This window comes from Macaca nemestrina, chromosome 5, assembly GCF_043159975.1.
Source record: "Macaca nemestrina isolate mMacNem1 chromosome 5, mMacNem.hap1, whole genome shotgun sequence".
Classification (NCBI taxonomy): Eukaryota; Metazoa; Chordata; class Mammalia; order Primates; family Cercopithecidae; genus Macaca; species Macaca nemestrina.
In genome coordinates, this window is record NC_092129.1 from 88,197,904 (window position 1) to 88,214,390 (window position 16,487).

The following is a 16,487-nucleotide window of genomic DNA, read 5'->3' on the forward strand; positions in this document are numbered from 1 at the left end:
AAGTTTTGGCAATTATGAATAAAGCTGCAGGTTTTTCTGTGGACAAAAGTTTTCAACTTAACTGTGTTAACACCAAGAAGCCTTGTACCTATTTTAATTCATCCTACCAGATGACAAAACAATAAACTTGATTAAATACAGTTCTGCCAACTCTAGTATATACAGTTGCTAGTATATACAGTTGTTCTGAATAAAGTTAAAGAAACACACACACACACACAGAGTGTTTCTGAACTCACTTTACATTTATGAGCACAAACTTCAATTTTTTTTTAGTGCTCAATTGTTCTGTACTTCCATTCACTCAATTATCTAGAATAACATATGATTCATATTTCCTCCTCTCCAATTCTCTAGTATCTTCTCCTTCATGTTTACTCTCAGCCATGTCCTTGCTCTATTTTTCACTGAGAAAACAGAAATCAATTGAACAGAATTTCCACAAGTTTTTTCCATTTTTTTTCACACTTCTAGAAACCTGCCTTTGTAACCTTATATTTTTCCTTTTTTTTTTTTTTCTATTACTGTGGAGGAATTGTTCTTCCTCCTACATAGGCCAAATCCTCCATTCACCTGCTAGATTACATTGCGTATAGCCTAATCAAGTACACCACTCAAGCCAATCTTTCTCGCACACCATAATTTTCTTCTCTCTACATTTTCCCTTCCCATTTCTGCCTAATTTCTCTCCTTCCTTTTATATCAAAACTCGCTTAAAGACACCTAATCTCACTTTCTCACGCCATTTTCATTTGACTCCACTCCAAAGAGGCGTTTTGCCACTCTCCACTACACCTAAACTAAGTTATCAGTGAACTCTATTTTGCCAAGCCCAATGGTCAAGTCTTGTTATCTATTATATTTCTGCTGTAAGTAATATTTTACACTTTTCACATCCACTACCACTTTAAATAAAACTATCATTATCTCCCTCCTAGATTATTACTAAAGCCTCTCAACTGCTCCAGCTCTCACATTGCCCCCCTCCAACCTATACCTAGCTAAAGTCAGATGAATTCTGTAAAAATGTAAAGTGCATCAATGCACTTTTATGCTCATAGTTCTCCATCCTACTCAGGGTAAATGACAAAGACTTCCTAATCTGGTCACCTGTAACCTCTGAGTTTATCACCTATTCCTCTCTTTCCCACAAGCCGGGTCATTCCGCTAAAATCATATTGGCCTCTCTGTTGTCCTTTAAACAAACTAGGCATGCTCCCAGTTCACATCTTTTGATGTTCTTTCCTCTGCCTCTTATAATCTCAACTTTAATAATCATAGGATTTGTTTCCCTTTACCTTCAGGTCTTAACTAACCCACTCCTTTCCCAGAGCATTCTTCCCTAGGTATACTGTCTAAAATTGTGTACACACACACACACACACACACACTTCCTATAACACTACCCTAGTTATTATCCACTGCACTTATCACTCCCTGACACATTGCAAATTGTATTGTTTTCTTTAATGTATAATTTACATTTTCCATGATATATTTTACTTACTACCTATTAATTTTTCTCATTTAGAATGTCAGCTCCTGAGGGCAAGTTTTTCTTCTTCAGTTCTGTTTACAGCTGTATCCCCAGGACCTAAAACAAGTCTCTAACAAACAGGTGCCCGAAATGTATTTGTTGAATAAATTAAATAAGTGAATTTTGACTTCATTTCAGTTGAAAGTATTTCTCCATTTATCTAATTATAATAATTAAATAATTTGTCCAAAGGTAACACATAATATTCTAGTGAGACTGATTAGAAACAATGTAAGGGATCCTTATTTCTCCCTTTCTGCCTTATATTACACCTGAAGTTTTTGGTCAACTTAATCTTTAGCTATACAAAGTTTTCATTTTTATATTATCAAACAATCCTATCAATTCTTTTCTGGCAACTGGATTCCTATTGTTGGTTAAGAAGGCACCTCACAGATCCCAGGTTGCAAATATAATCTCCAAAGTATTTGTACAGATCCTTTCAAAAACATCTGACATTTTTGTACATGTTGTATTATAGCAGTTCAACTTATTGATTAATTACTCCTATTTGTAATGCTATTTATTTAGACTTTCACCTATAGATAGAAATAAATATATTAGCCCAGACTTACATAGGGTCAGTATCATTGATATACCACTAGGCTATATAATTTTTTCAGCTTCAGTATAATATCATAGGACCACCATCATATATGTAGTCCATCATTGACTAAAATGTCACTATGTGATGCATGATTTTATATATATACATATATATACATATATACACATATATATACATATATACACATATATACATATATACACATATATACATATATACATATATACACATATATATACACACATATATACACATATATATACACACAAGCATATCTCCTTTTATTACACTTCACTTTAATGCATTTTGTAGATACTGCATTTTTTACAAATTGAAGATTTGTGGTAACCCTGCATTGAGCAAGTCTATTGGTGACATTTTTTCCAAGAGCATGCGCTCACTTCGCATCTCTGTATCACATTTTGGCAATTCCTGCAATGTTTAAAACATTTTTATTTCTGTTATGGTAACCTATGATCAGTAATCTCTGATGTTAATATTGTCATTGTTTGGAGCACCACAAACTGCACCCATTTACGTCGCCAAACTTAATCCATAAATGCTGTGTGTGTTCTGAGTGGTCCATTGACCAGCCATTCAATGCCTTTTTCCAACTTCTCGAGCTTCTCTATTCCCTGAGACACAACAATATCGAAATGAGCCCAATCTGGGGCCTTCTTATTCCCTGAGATGCAACAATATTGAAATGAGGCCAACACTTATGGCCTGTAAGTGTTCAAGTGAAAGTTAGAGTCACTCTAAATCAAAAGCTAGAAATGCGTAAGCTTAGTGAGGAAGGCATGTCAAAAGTTGAAGCAGGGTCAAAGCTAGGCTGCTTTCATCAAACAGTTAGCCAACTTGTGAATGCAGAGTAAAAGTTATTGAAAGAAATTAAATGTGCTACTCCAGTGAACACAAGAATGAGAAGAAAGCAACACAGACTTATTGCTGATAGGGAGAAGGTTTGAGTGGTTGTCTTGATAGAAAACCAAACCAGCCACAGTATTCCTTTAAGACAAAGCCTAATCCAGAGCAAGCGCCCAACTCTTTTCAATTCTGTGAAGGCAGATCGACATGAGGAATCTGCAGAAGAAAAGTGTGAACCTAGTAGAGGATTGTTCATGAGATTTAAGGAAAGAAGGCATCTCCATAACCTAAAAGTGCAAGGTGAAGCATCAAGTGCTGATATAGAAGCTGCAGCAAGTTATCCAGAAGAAGTATCTAAAATCATTGACAAAGGTGGCTACACTGAACAGCAGATTTTCAATGTAGATGAAACTGCCTTACATGTTGGAAGAGGATGCCATTTGGTTCTTTCATAGCTAGAAAGAAGTCAGTATCTGCCTTCAAAGCTTCAAAGAGCAGGCTGACTCTCTTGTTAGGGGCTAATGCAGCTGGTGACCTTAAGTTGAAGCGAATGCTCATTTACCATTCCAAAAATCCCAGGGCCCTTAGGAATTAGGCTAAATCTCTGCCTGTGCCTTATATATGGAAACCACAAAGCCTGGATGACAGTACATCTGTTGAAAGCAAGGTTTACAGAATATTTTAAGCTCACTAATGTTGAGACCTACTGCTCAAAAAACAAAGATTTCATTCAAGCTATACTGTTCATTGACAATGCACCTAATCACCCAAGAGCCCAGATGAAGATGTACAAGGAGATTAACTTGGTTTTCATGGCTGCTAACATAACAACCATTCTGCAGTCCATGAATCAAGGACTAATTTTTACTTCCAAGACTTATTATTTAAGAAATACATTTTGTAAGGCTACAGCTGCCATAGAAAGTAGTTCTTTTGATAGACCTGGGAAAAGTAAATTGACACCTTCTGAAAATAATAGACCATTCTGGACACCATTAAGAACATTTGTGATTTATGGGAGGATGTCAAAATATCAACATTAACAGGAGTTTATAAGAAATTGATTCCAACCTTCATAAATGACTTTGAGGGGTTCAGGATTTCAGTGGAGGAAGCAATTGTCAATTTGGTAGATAGAGCAAGAGAATCAGAATTGGAAGTGGGCCCAAAGATAAGGCTGAATTGCTATAATCTCATGATAAAACTCATGAGAAACTACTTCTTATGGATGAGCAAACAAAATGGTTTCTGAAGATGGAATCTGCTCCTGGTGAAGATGCTGTGAGCAGTGTTAACAAGACAACAAAGGATCTAGAATATTACTCCTATTTATTTGATAAAAGAGTGGCAGAGTTTGAGTTCCAGTTTTAAAAGTTCTGCTTTGGGTAAAATACTCTCAAGTAGCATTGCATGTTACAGAGAAATCTTCTGTGAAAGGAAGAGTCAATTTATATGGCAAATTTTGCTTTATTTTAAGAAATTGCCATACTCCACCCAACTTTCAGCAACCCTGATCAGTCAGAAGCCATCATTATCAAGGCAAGACCATCTACCAGCAATGAGACTACAACTTGCTGAAGGCTCAGATAATCGCTAGCATTTTTTAGCCATAAAGTTTTTTTTTAATGAGGGTGTGTACTTTTTTTAGTCATAATGCTATCATTACTCACTTAAAAGACAATAGTATAATGTAAACATAACTTTTATATGCATTGGGAAACCAAAAACAATTGTGTAAGTCTCTTTCTTGCAATATTTACTTCATTCCAGTGGTCAGGAATAAAACCTGCAATATTTACACACTTTTTTTGATTTTTTTTAATTATTATTATACTTTAGGTTCTAGGGTACATGTGCATAACGTGCAGGTTTGTTACATATGTATACTTGTGCCATGTTGCTGTGCTGCACCCATCAACTCATCACCACCCATCAACTCGTCCTTTATATCAGGTATAACTCCCACTGCAATCCTTCCTCCCTCCCCCCTCCCCATAATAGGCCCCGGTGTGTGATGTTCCCCTTCCTGTGTCCAAGTGATCTCATTGTTCAGTTCCCACCTATGAGTGAGAATATGTGGTGTTTGGTTTTCTGTTCTTGCAACAGTTTGCTGAGAATGATGGTTTCCAGCTGCATCCATGTCCCTACAAAGGACACAAACTCATCCTTTTTTATGGCTGCAGAGTATTCTATGGTGTATCTGTGCCACATTTTCTTAATCTGATCTGTCACTGATGGACATTTGGGTTGATTCCAAGTCTTTGCTATTGTGAATAGTGCCGCAATGAACATACGTGTGCATGTGTCTTTATAGCAGCATGATTTATAATCCTTTGGGTATATACCCAGTAATGGGATGGCTGGGTCATATGGTACTTCTAGTTCTAGATCCTTGAGGAATCGCCATACTGTTTTCCATAATGGTTGAACTAATTTACAATCCGACCAATAGTGTAAAAGTGTTCTTATTTCTCCACATCCTCTTCAGCACCTGTTGTTTCCTGACTTTTTAATGATTGCCATTCTAACTGGTGTGAGATGGTATCTCATTGTGGTTTTGATTTGCATTTCTCTGATGGCCAGTGATGACGAGCATTTTTTCATGTGTCTGTTGACTGTATGCATGTCTTCTTTTGAGAAATGTCTGTTCATATCCCTTGCCCACTTTTTGATGGGATTGTTTGTTTTTTCTTGTAAATTTGTTTCAGTTCTTCATAGGTTCTGGATATTAGCCCTTTGTCAGATGAGAAGATTGCAAAAATTTTCTCCCATTCTGTAGGTTGCCTGTTCACTCTGATGGTAGTTTCTTTTGCTGTGCAGAAGCTCTTTAGTTTAATTAGATCCCATTTGTCAATTTTGGCTTTTGTTGCCATTGCTTTTGGTGTTTTAGACATGAAGTCCTTGCCCGTGCCTACGTCCTGAATGCTATTACCTAGGTTTTCTTCTAGGGTTTTTATGGTTTTAGGTCTAACATTTAAGTCTCTAATCCATCTTGAATTAATTTTCGTATAAGGAGTAAGGAAAGGATCCAGTTTCAGCTTTCTACTTATGGCTAGCCAATTTTCCCAGCATCATTTATTAAATAGGGAATACGAGCCCCATTTCTTGTTTTTGTCAGGTTTGCCAAAGATCAGATGGCTGTAGATGTGTGGTATTATTTCTGAGGACTCTGTTCTGTTCCATTGGTCTATATCTCTGTTTTGGTGCCAGTACCATGCTGTTTTGGTTACTGTAGCCTTGTAGTACAGTTTGAAGTAAGGTAGCATGATGCCTCCAGCTTTGTTCTTTTGACTTAGGATTGTCTTGGCAACACGGGCTCTTTTTTGGTTCCATATGAACTTTAAAGCAGTTTTTTCCAATTCTGTGAAGAAACTCATTGGTAGCTTGATGGGGATGGCATTGAATCCATAAATTACCTTGGGCAGTATGGCCATTTTCAAGATATTGATTCTTCCTATCCATAAGCATGGTATGTTCTTCCATTTGTTTGTGTCCTCTTTTATTTCAATGAGCAGTGGTTTGTAGTTCTCCTTTAGAGAGGTCCTTTACATCCTTTGTAAGTTAGATTCCTAGGTATTTTATTCTCTTTGAAGCAATTGTGAATGGAAGTTCATTCATGATTTGGCTCTCTGTTTGTCTGTTAACTGGTGTATAAGAATGCTTGTGATTTTTGCACATTAATTTCGTATCCTGAGACTTTGATGAAGTTGCTTATCAGTTTAAGGAGATTTTGGGCTGAGACAATGGGGTTTTCTAAATATACAGACATGTCATCTGCAAACAGGGACAATTTGCCTTCTTTTCCTAACTGAATATCCTTTACTTCTTTCTCTTGCCTGATTGCCCTAGCCAGAACTTCCAACACTATGTTGAATAGGAGTGGTGAGAGAAGGCATCCTTGTCTTGTGCCAGTTTTCAAAGGGAATGCTTCCAGTTTTTGCCCATTCAGTATGATATTGGCTGTGGGTTTGTCACAAATAGCTCTTATTATTTTGAGATACGTTCTATCAATACCAAATTTATTGAGAGTTTTTAGCATGAATGGCTGTTGAATTTTGTCAAAGGCCTTTTCTGCATCTATTGCGATAATCATGTGGTTTTTGTCCTTGGTTCTGTTTATGTGCTGGATTACATTTATTGATTTGTGTATGTTGAACCAGCCTTGCATCCCAGGGATGAAGCCCACTTGATCATGGTGGATAAGCTTTTTGATATGCTGCTGGATTCGGTTTGCCAGTATTTTATTGAGGATTTTTGCGTCGATGTTCATCAAGGACATTGGTCTAAAATTCACTTTTTTTGTTGTGCCTCTGCCAGGCTTTGGTATCACGATGATGTTGGCCTCATAAAATGAGTTAGGGAGGATTCCCTCTTTTTCTATTGATTGGAATAGTTTCAGAAGGAATGGTACCAGCTCCTCCTTGTACCTCTGGTAGAATTCAGCTGTGAATCCATCTGGTCCTGGACTTTTTTTGGTTGGTAGGCTATTAATTATTGCCTCAATTTCAGAGCCTGCTATTGGTCTATTCAGGGATTCAACTTCTTCCTGGTTTAGTCTTGGGAGAATGTAAGTGTCCAGGAAATTATCCATTTCTTCTAGGTTTTCTAGTTTATTTGCGTAGAGGTGTTTATCGTATTCTCTCATGGTAGTTTGTATTTCTGTGGGGTCGGTGGTGATATCCCCTTTATCATTTTTTATTGCGTCTATTTGATTCTTCTCTCTTTTCTTCTTTATTAGTCTTGCTAGTGGTCTATCAATTTTGTTGATCTTTTCAAAAATCCAGCTCCTGGATTCATTGATTTTTTGGAGACTTTTTTGTGTCTCTATCTCCTTCAGTTCTGCTCTGATCTTAGTTATTTCTTGCTTTCTGCTAGCTTTTGAATGTGTTTGCTCTTGCTTATCTAGTTCTTTTAATTGTGATGTTACAGTGTCAATTTTAGATCTTTCCAGTTTTCTCTTGTGGGCATTTAGTGCTATAAATTTCCCTCTACACACTGCTTTAAAGGTGTCCCAGAGATTCTGGTATGTTGTATCTTTGTTCTCATTGGTTTCAAAGAACATCTTTATTTCTGCCTTCATTTCGCTTTGTACCCAGTAGTCATTCAGGAGCAGGTTGTTCAGTTTCCATGTAGTTGAGTGGTTTTGATTGAGTTTCTTAGTCCTGAGTTCTAGTTTGATTGCACTGTGGTCTGAGAGACAGTTTGTTTTAATTTCTGTTTTTGTACATTTGCTGAGGAGTGCTTTACTTCCAATTATGTGGTCAATTTTGGAATAAGTGCGATGTGGTGCCGAGAAGAATGTATATTCTGTTGATTTGGGGTGGAGAGTTCTGTAGATGTCTATTAGGTCTGCTTGCTGCAGAGATGAGTTCAATTCCTGGATATCCTTGTTAACTTTCAGTCTCGTTGATCTGTCTAATGTTGACAGTGGAGTGTTGAAGTCTCCCATTATTATTGTATGGGAGTCTAAGTCTCTTTGTAAGTCTCTAAGGACTTGCTTTACGAATCTGGGTGCTCCTGTATTGGGTGCATATATATTTAGGATACTTAGCTCTTCCTGTTGAATTGATCACTTTACCATTATGTAATGGCCTTGTTTGTCTCTTTTGATATTTGATGGTTTAAAATCTGTTTTTTCAGAGACTAGGATTGCAACCCAGGCTTTTTTGTTGTTGTTGTTCTCCATTTGCTTGGTAGATCTTCCTCCATCCCTTTATTTTCAGCCTATGTATGTCTCTGCATGTGAGATGGGTCTCCTGAATACAGCAGACTGATGGGCCTTGACTCTTTATCCAGTTTGCCAGTCTGTGTCTTTTAATTGGACCATTTAGTCCTTTTACATTTAAGGTTAATATTTTTATGTGTGAAGTTGATCCTGTCATTATGATATTAACTGGTTATTTTGCTCGTTAGTTGATGCAGTTTCTTCCTAGCATCAATGGTCTTTACATTTTGGCATGTTTTTGCAATGGCTAGTACCAGTTGTTCTTTTGCATGTTTAGTGCTTCCTTCAGGGTCTCTTGTAAGGCAGGCCTAGTGGCGACAAAATCTCTAAGCATTTGCTTATCTGTAAAGGATTTTATTTCTCCTTCACTTATGAAACTTAGTTTGGCTGGATATGAAATTCTGGTTTTAAAATTCTTTTCTTTAAGAATGTTGAATATTGGCCCCCACTCTCTTCTGGCTTGTAGAGTTTCTGCCGAGAGATCTGCTGTTAGTCTGATGGGCTTCCCTTTGTGGGTAACCTGACCTTTCTCTCTGGCTGTCCGTAACAGTTTTTCCTTCATTTCAACTTTGGTGAATCTGACAATTATGTGTCTTGGAGTTGCTTTTCTCGAGGAATATCTTTGTGGCGTTCTCTGTATTTCCTGAATTTGAATGTTGGCCTGTCTTACTATGTTGGGGAAGTTTTCCTGGATGATATCCTGAAGAGTGTTTTCCAACTTGGTTCCATTTTCTCCCTCACTTTCAGGCACCCCAATCGGACGTAGATTTGGTCTTTTCACATAATCTCATACTTCTTGAAGGCTTTGCTCATTTATTTTTCCTCTTTTTTCTTTAGACTTCTCTTCTCGCTTCATTTCATTCATTTGATCCTCAATTGCTGATACTCTTTCTTCCAGTTGATTGAGTCGGTTACTGAAGCTTGTGCATTTTTCACATATTTCTCGTGTCATGGTTTTTATCTCTGTCAGTTCATTTATGGCCTTTTCTGCATTGATTATTCTAGTTATCCATTCTTCTATTCTTTTTTCAAGATTTTTAGTTTCTTTGCACTGGGTACGTAATTCCTCCTGTAGCTCTGAGAAGTCTGATGGACTGAAGCCTTCTTCTCTCAACTTGTCAAAGTCATTCTCTATCCAGCTTTGATCCGTTGCTGGCAATGAGCCATGTTCCTTTGTAGGGGGAGATGCGCTCTTATTTTTTGAATTTCCAGCTTTTCTGCCCTGCTTTTTCCCCATCTTTGTGGTTTTATCTGCCTTTGGTCTTTGACGATGGTGACATACTGATGGGGTTTTGGTGTGGGTGTCCTTCCTGTTTGATAGTTTTCCTTGTAACAGTCAGGACCCTCAGCTGTAGGTCTGTTGGAGATGGCTTGAGGTCCACTCCAGACCCTGTTTGCCTGGGTATCAGCAGCAGAGGTTGCAGAAGATAGAATATTGCTGAACAGCGAGTGTACCTGTCTGATTCTTGCTTTGGAAGCTTCCTCTCAGGGGTATACTCCACCTGTGAGGTGTGGGGTGTCAGACTGCCCCTAGTGGGGGATGTCTCCCAGTTAGGCTACTCAGGGGTCAGGGACCCACTTGAGCAGTCTGTCCATTCTCAGATCTCAACCTCCGTGTTGGGAGATCCACTGCTCTCTTCTAAGCTGTCAGACAGGGTCATTTGGGTCTGCAGAGGTTTCTGCTGCTTTTTTTGGTTTGTTTAGCTGTGCCCTGTCTCCAGAGGTGGACTCTACAGAGACAGGCAGGCCTCCTTGAGCTGCTGTGGGCTCCACCCAGTTCAAGCTTCCCAGCGGCTTTGTTTACCTACTTAAGCCTCAGCAATGGCGGGCGCCCCTCCCCCAGCCTCACTGCTGCCTTGCCATTAGATCACAGACTGCTGCACTAGCAATGAGGGAGGCTCCACAGGCGTGGGACCCTCCCGGCCAGGTGTGGGATATAATCTCCTGGTGTGCCATTTGCTAAGACCCTTGGTAAAGTGCAGTATTGGGGTGGGAGTTACCTGATTTCCAGGTGTTGTGTGTCTCAGTTCCCCTGGCTTGGAAAAGGGATTCCCTTCCCCCTTGAGCTTCCCAGGTGAGGTGATGCCTCACCCTGCTTCAGCTCCCGCTGGTCGGGCTGTAGCAGCTGACCAACACCGATTGTCCGGCACTCCCTAGTGAGATGAACCCCGTACCTCAGTTGAAAATGCAGAAATCACCCATCTTCTGTGTTGCTGGCACTGGGAGCTGGAGACTGGAGCTGTTCCTATTCCTACATGCTTTTATTTTTAATAAGTCTCCTGAAGTGTTTTTCTTTATATAATACCTATTAAATAAACAGCTTTGATTTTATCATTTACTATTTTCTATATTTTACCTTATTAATTTAAAATTTTTAACTTTTATATGGTATGTCCTCTTTCTACTTTATTTTGCACTGTTTTGTAATTGTTTTTCTAATTTCATAAAATAATTTGTACATTTTGTTTGTTTGTTTTGTTTTGTTGAGATGGAGTCTTGCTCTGTTGCCCAGGCTGGAGTGCAATGGCACCATGTCAGCTCACTGCAACCTCTGCTTCCTGGGTTCAAGCGATTCTCACACCTCAGCCTCCCAGGTAGCTGGGATTACAGGCGTGTACCACCACACCCAGCTAATTTTTATATTTTTAGTAGAGATGGGGTTTTGTCATGTTGGCCAGGCTGCTCTCAAACTCCCCACCTCAGGTGATCCCCCCACCTCAGCTTCCTGAAGTGCTGGGATTACAGGCATGAGCCACTGTGCCCACCCTTGTTTTTCTTTTTTATAAGACATTCATAATGCATTTTCCTCAGAGTAGTACTGTTCCTGTGTTCTTACAATTATGTCACAAAGTATTGTGTTTTTATTTTTTATTTTGTGCTTTCTAGATATGTAATTTTCCTACTTAAAAAAAAAAATCTGATCCAATAATTGTCTAATTCCCAAGTAACCTCAGAATACTTTAGCTTTTATTTTTCTTGTGCTTATTTATTTATTTGGTAAGAATTAGAGAATGTGGCCTAGAAATTCCCTTGTTTTAAATATCTTAATGTTTCCTCTGTGGCCAATTTTAGACAAATTTTTACAAATTCCTCATAATATACAAATTAAGTATCTTAACTTTTCAAGAGATATAAACTTCTATGTATAGCTAATTTTTGAACATTATTGGTTTTATTATTCACTTTTTTTTTTTTTTGTAACAGGCTTAATTCACTTTATTTTTCTAGTATAAAAACCCTATGTTGTAGCCACAGCTGGAGCCTGGGTCCACTGCACGGAGACTCTGCTGTGGGTCTTGACAAAGTGCTCAGTGAATTCCTGATAGGGAGACTTGGTAAACACAGTCTCCTTCCAGAGATCAGGGGTCAGGTACCTGTAGGTCTTAGAGATGACATCAAAGGTGGCCTTGGCAAAGTTACCCAGGGTGGCAGTGCAGCCCCGGGCTGAGGTGTAGTAGTCATCAATACCAGCCATCATGAGCAGCTTCTTGGGCACAGGCGCTGAGACGATGCCAGTGCCCCTGGGTGCAGGGATGAGGCGCACCAGCACAGAGCCACAGTGGCCTGTCACCTTGCAAGGGACGGTGTGGGGCCTGCCGATCTTGTTCCCCCAGTAGCCTCTGCGCACCAGGACAATGGAGAGTTTGGCCAGGATGATGGTCCCACGGATGGTGGTGGCCACCTCCTGGGAGCACTTAACACCCAAGCCTACGTGGCCATTGTAGTCCCCGATAGCAACAAATGCCTTGAACCTGGTAAGCTGGCCAGCACGGGTCTGCTTCTGCACCGGCATAATCTTCAAAACCTCGTCTTTGAGAGAGGCCCCCAAGAAAAAGTCAATGATCTCAGATTCCTTAATGGGCAGAGAGAAGAGGTAGATCTCCTCCAGGGACTTGATCTTCATGTCCTTGACCAAGCCGCCCAGCTTGGTGACGGGCATCCACTCCTTATCCTCGGCCTTGCCTCAGCGAGCTCCGCGGCCTCGGCCCCGGCCCAGTCCATGGCCGCGATCCTGGCCCCACCGAAACCTCCGCGGAAGCCACCGCGGTTCCCCATCCCAGGGCCACCAGGGCCTCCGGGCCCCCCTGCTGCACTGGCGTCATATGCCATTTGGTGTTTTCTCGGAGAAGAAGCTATTCATCTTATTTTTATGGCTATTTTCTTCCTGTCTCTCTCTAAGCCTAAAGGTGGGTAATTGAAATATTCCACTACAAACAGATTCAACTATTTTGTGGCCTATTGAAAAGAAGTTTATCTTTTTCATATATTATCTTCTATATATCATATCTTCTTTATAATACACTCATTTTATTATTCATTGGTATTTTATTTCATTTTCAGACTTTTAATATCATGTCTGATATTACCGCTGACACTTCTATAATCTTTATCTTTGTCTCCTGTTAATTTGTCTATTGCTTTATCTTTAAACTTTATGTATTACCTTAAGTGTGCTTAAACTCCGTTGTATTTTTTAATTCAATCTCATAGTCTTGTTCTTATAATGAGAAAATTCAGTTCGTTCACATGTAGCATTATCTTATAAATTTGACTTTGTTGCTTCTATGTTAATTAAATATTTCTTACATATTGAATTTTCCCTTTTTCTCAACTGACTAGGTTGTTTCATTCTATTTTACCCTTGTAAATGTGAAAGCAAAACTATAGTTTACTATTTTATTAATGTTTATTCTCTGTTTTCTATTTGTATAATCAGGTGCATATTTCGATATCATCTTTAGAAAAAAGAGTCAGGTGTTTTCCCCACTCTAATGCACTTTTATGTATATGAAAATACTTTACTTTCTTTTTTTCCAACACCCCTTTCCCACTACAATAATATTAGCTCAGAGAAATACAATGGGTTGTTCAAAAATTTCATGAAAAATGGGTATTATGAAAAAACTATGCCCAAATATAAAAAAATTTGCATCGATATAAACTCATACTAACTTGTTCTAACATGTTCAAAGAGGATCTAGTTTGAGGCAACAAGCAGGATAAAACATTGGTTTGAAAACAGCCCCTATCATAGCAACGTGAATCCTACAAAAATTGACAGGAACAAACATCACATTTATAGTGAAGAGTGAGTGGAAGAATGGTGAAATCACTGATGCCAATGAAAAGCTTCCGGGGACAATATTCCAAAGACATCAGCAGTTTAAAAATGGTAACTCATTTTAAGAAGGGATATGGTAATGTTAAATACAAAGCACACAGTGGCAGACCATCCATATCAACCTGTGAGGAAAAAATTAATCTTGACTGTGACCTAATTGAAAAGAACTGACAACAGCACAAACAATAGCCACCACCATAGACTTCCTAATTGATTTAGCTTACATAATTCCTCATGAAAAGTTAAAGATGAGCAAAGTTTCCACTCAATGAGTGCCAAAACTGTGTCACCTAGAAAAGTTACAAAAAACAGGAGAGATATATATGGGAATTTTAAATAACTGAGATAGAGATTATGAAGAATTTATTCAAAGAATTGTAACAGGAGATGAAACATGGCTTTACCAGTGCAATCCTGAAGACAATGCATAATCAAAGCAATGGCTACCAAGAGGTGGAAGTAGTCCAGTCAAAAAAGGGGACATGTCAAGAGCAAAGATGATAACAGCATTTTAGGAAGCTCAAGGTACTTTGCTTGTTGACTTTGTGGAGGGACAAAGAATGATAACATCTGTTTCTTATGAGAGTGTTTTGAAAAAGTTAGCTAAAGCTGTAGCAGAAAAAATACCCAGAGAGTCCTTCTGCACCATCACAATGTTCTTGCTCATTCCTCTCTAATCAAACATGGCAATTGTGCAGAAGTTTTTTTTTTTTTTTTTTTTTTTTTCTTTTTTTTTTTTTTTGAGACAGAGTCTCACTCTGTCACCCAGGCTGGAGTGCAGTGGCCGGATCTCAGCTCACTACAAGCTCTGCCTCCCAGGTTTACGCCATTCTCCTGCCTCAGCCTCCCAAATAGCTGGGACTACAGGCGCCCGCCACCTCGCCCGGCTAGTTTTTTGTATTTTTAGTAGAGACGGGGTTTCACCGTGTTAGCCAGGCTGGTCTCGATCTCCTGACCTCGTGATCCGCCCGTCTCGGCCTCCCAAAGTGCTGGGATTACAGGCTTGAGCCACCGTGCCCAGCCTGTGCAGAAGTTTTAACAGGAAATTAAAATTTGAATAAAAAATATAAGTTCCTAACATGGTATAATTTTCCCCCTTTTAATATATATCCTAGCATCTTTAATAGTCAGTTTAAAATGTGTGTAAAATATGTGAATGTCAGTGAAATAATAAAACACACAAAATATTATACTAAAAATGAGACCCACTGATAAATAACTCAGTGAAATATTAATGTAATCTTTATAAGAGAGTTCCAGTGAGGCAGCCGCTATGGCTGCACACCAGTCCACGTTTCCCTCTCCATACCGCATCTTCCCCCAGCCCACAACAAATCTCCACATCACTTTGCTGACAAGTGTTTGCATGGGCAAGCTTTGCTTTACTCGCCCTGCCAGTATGCAGAAGTTCAGTATGCCTCAACTCTACCGACTGCCATTGCAGAGTGAGCCTTGGTGGGCACAGAGCCAGCAAGCCCATCCCCTGCTAGTGCCCAGCCCTTGCACTAACACACTGTGCAGAATACACGGGATCCTCCCACACCCTAGGCAATCACTACCACTTGGAGAGCACAGAGAAGGCATTCAGATATGTGCCAGCCAGCACACTGCCCCATGCCAACACAACCTTCAGTGCAATACAGCACATGGTCTTCAGCAGAGAATTCTGACTCGTCCCAAGCTGTCTGGCCTCTGCCACTGTGGTGAACACCCACAGGAAAGCAGGCATCCCTGCATCCGCTAGCATTCTGCTTCATCTGCCACACTTCAGTCCCCCCAGCACAGTGGACTCCAAACCTTGAGGAGTCAAAGAACGAAGGCCCAATGCAAGTGCCCCAGAGTTAGAGCACACAGTTAAGAGTTGGGAGCTGAGTGTTGGTCCCCTAAAATCTCACAGAAACTAAGCCAGTTAGCTGAATCCATCTTATACCACAATCAAACCCTCAAGGTCATCAGATAGGATAAAAGGAACTAAAAACTCATCCAAAGGTCAGCAGCCTCAATGATTGAAGGTAGATAAGCCCACAAAGATGAGAAATAAACAGCACAAAAATGTTGAAAACTTAAAAAGCCAGAGTACCATCTTTTTTCCAAATGAAAGCATCACCTCTCCAGCAAGGGTTTGGAACTGGGCTTAGGCTGAGATGGCTGAAATGACAGAAATAGAATTCAGAATATAGTTAGGAACAAGGTTCATTCAGCTATAGGAGCATGTTGAACCCCAATGCAAGGATGCTAAAAATCAGTATAAAACATTATAGGAGCTGACCAACAAAGTAGCCAGTAGAGAGAAGAAAATGACCAAATATATACAGCTGAAAAACACACTACAAAATTTCATAATGCAATCCATAAGCATTCATATCACAATAGATGAAGAGGTTAAAAGAATCTTAGAGGCAGCTAGAGAGAAAGGTCAAGTCACCTACAAAAGGAATCTCATCAGACTAACAGTGGACATTTCAACTGAAATCCTACAAACCAGAAGAGATTGGGGCCAATATTCAATATTCTTAAAGAAAAAAAATCCAACTCAGAATTTCATATCTGGTCAAACTAAGCTTCAAAAGTGAAGGAAAAGTAAGATCCTTTTCAACAAGCAAGTGCTGAGGAAATTTGTCACCACCACATCTGCCTTACAAAAGCTCCTGAAGGAAGTTCTAAATAT

The 16,487-nt window shown here is 39.3% G+C and overlaps 1 pseudogene; it reads right to left on the reverse strand.

Annotated features, from left to right (window-relative positions):
- Positions 1-11,116: 11,116 nt before the first annotated feature.
- Positions 11,117-16,102, reverse strand: LOC139363348 (small ribosomal subunit protein uS5 pseudogene; annotated as a pseudogene).
- Positions 16,103-16,487: the final 385 nt, after the last annotated feature.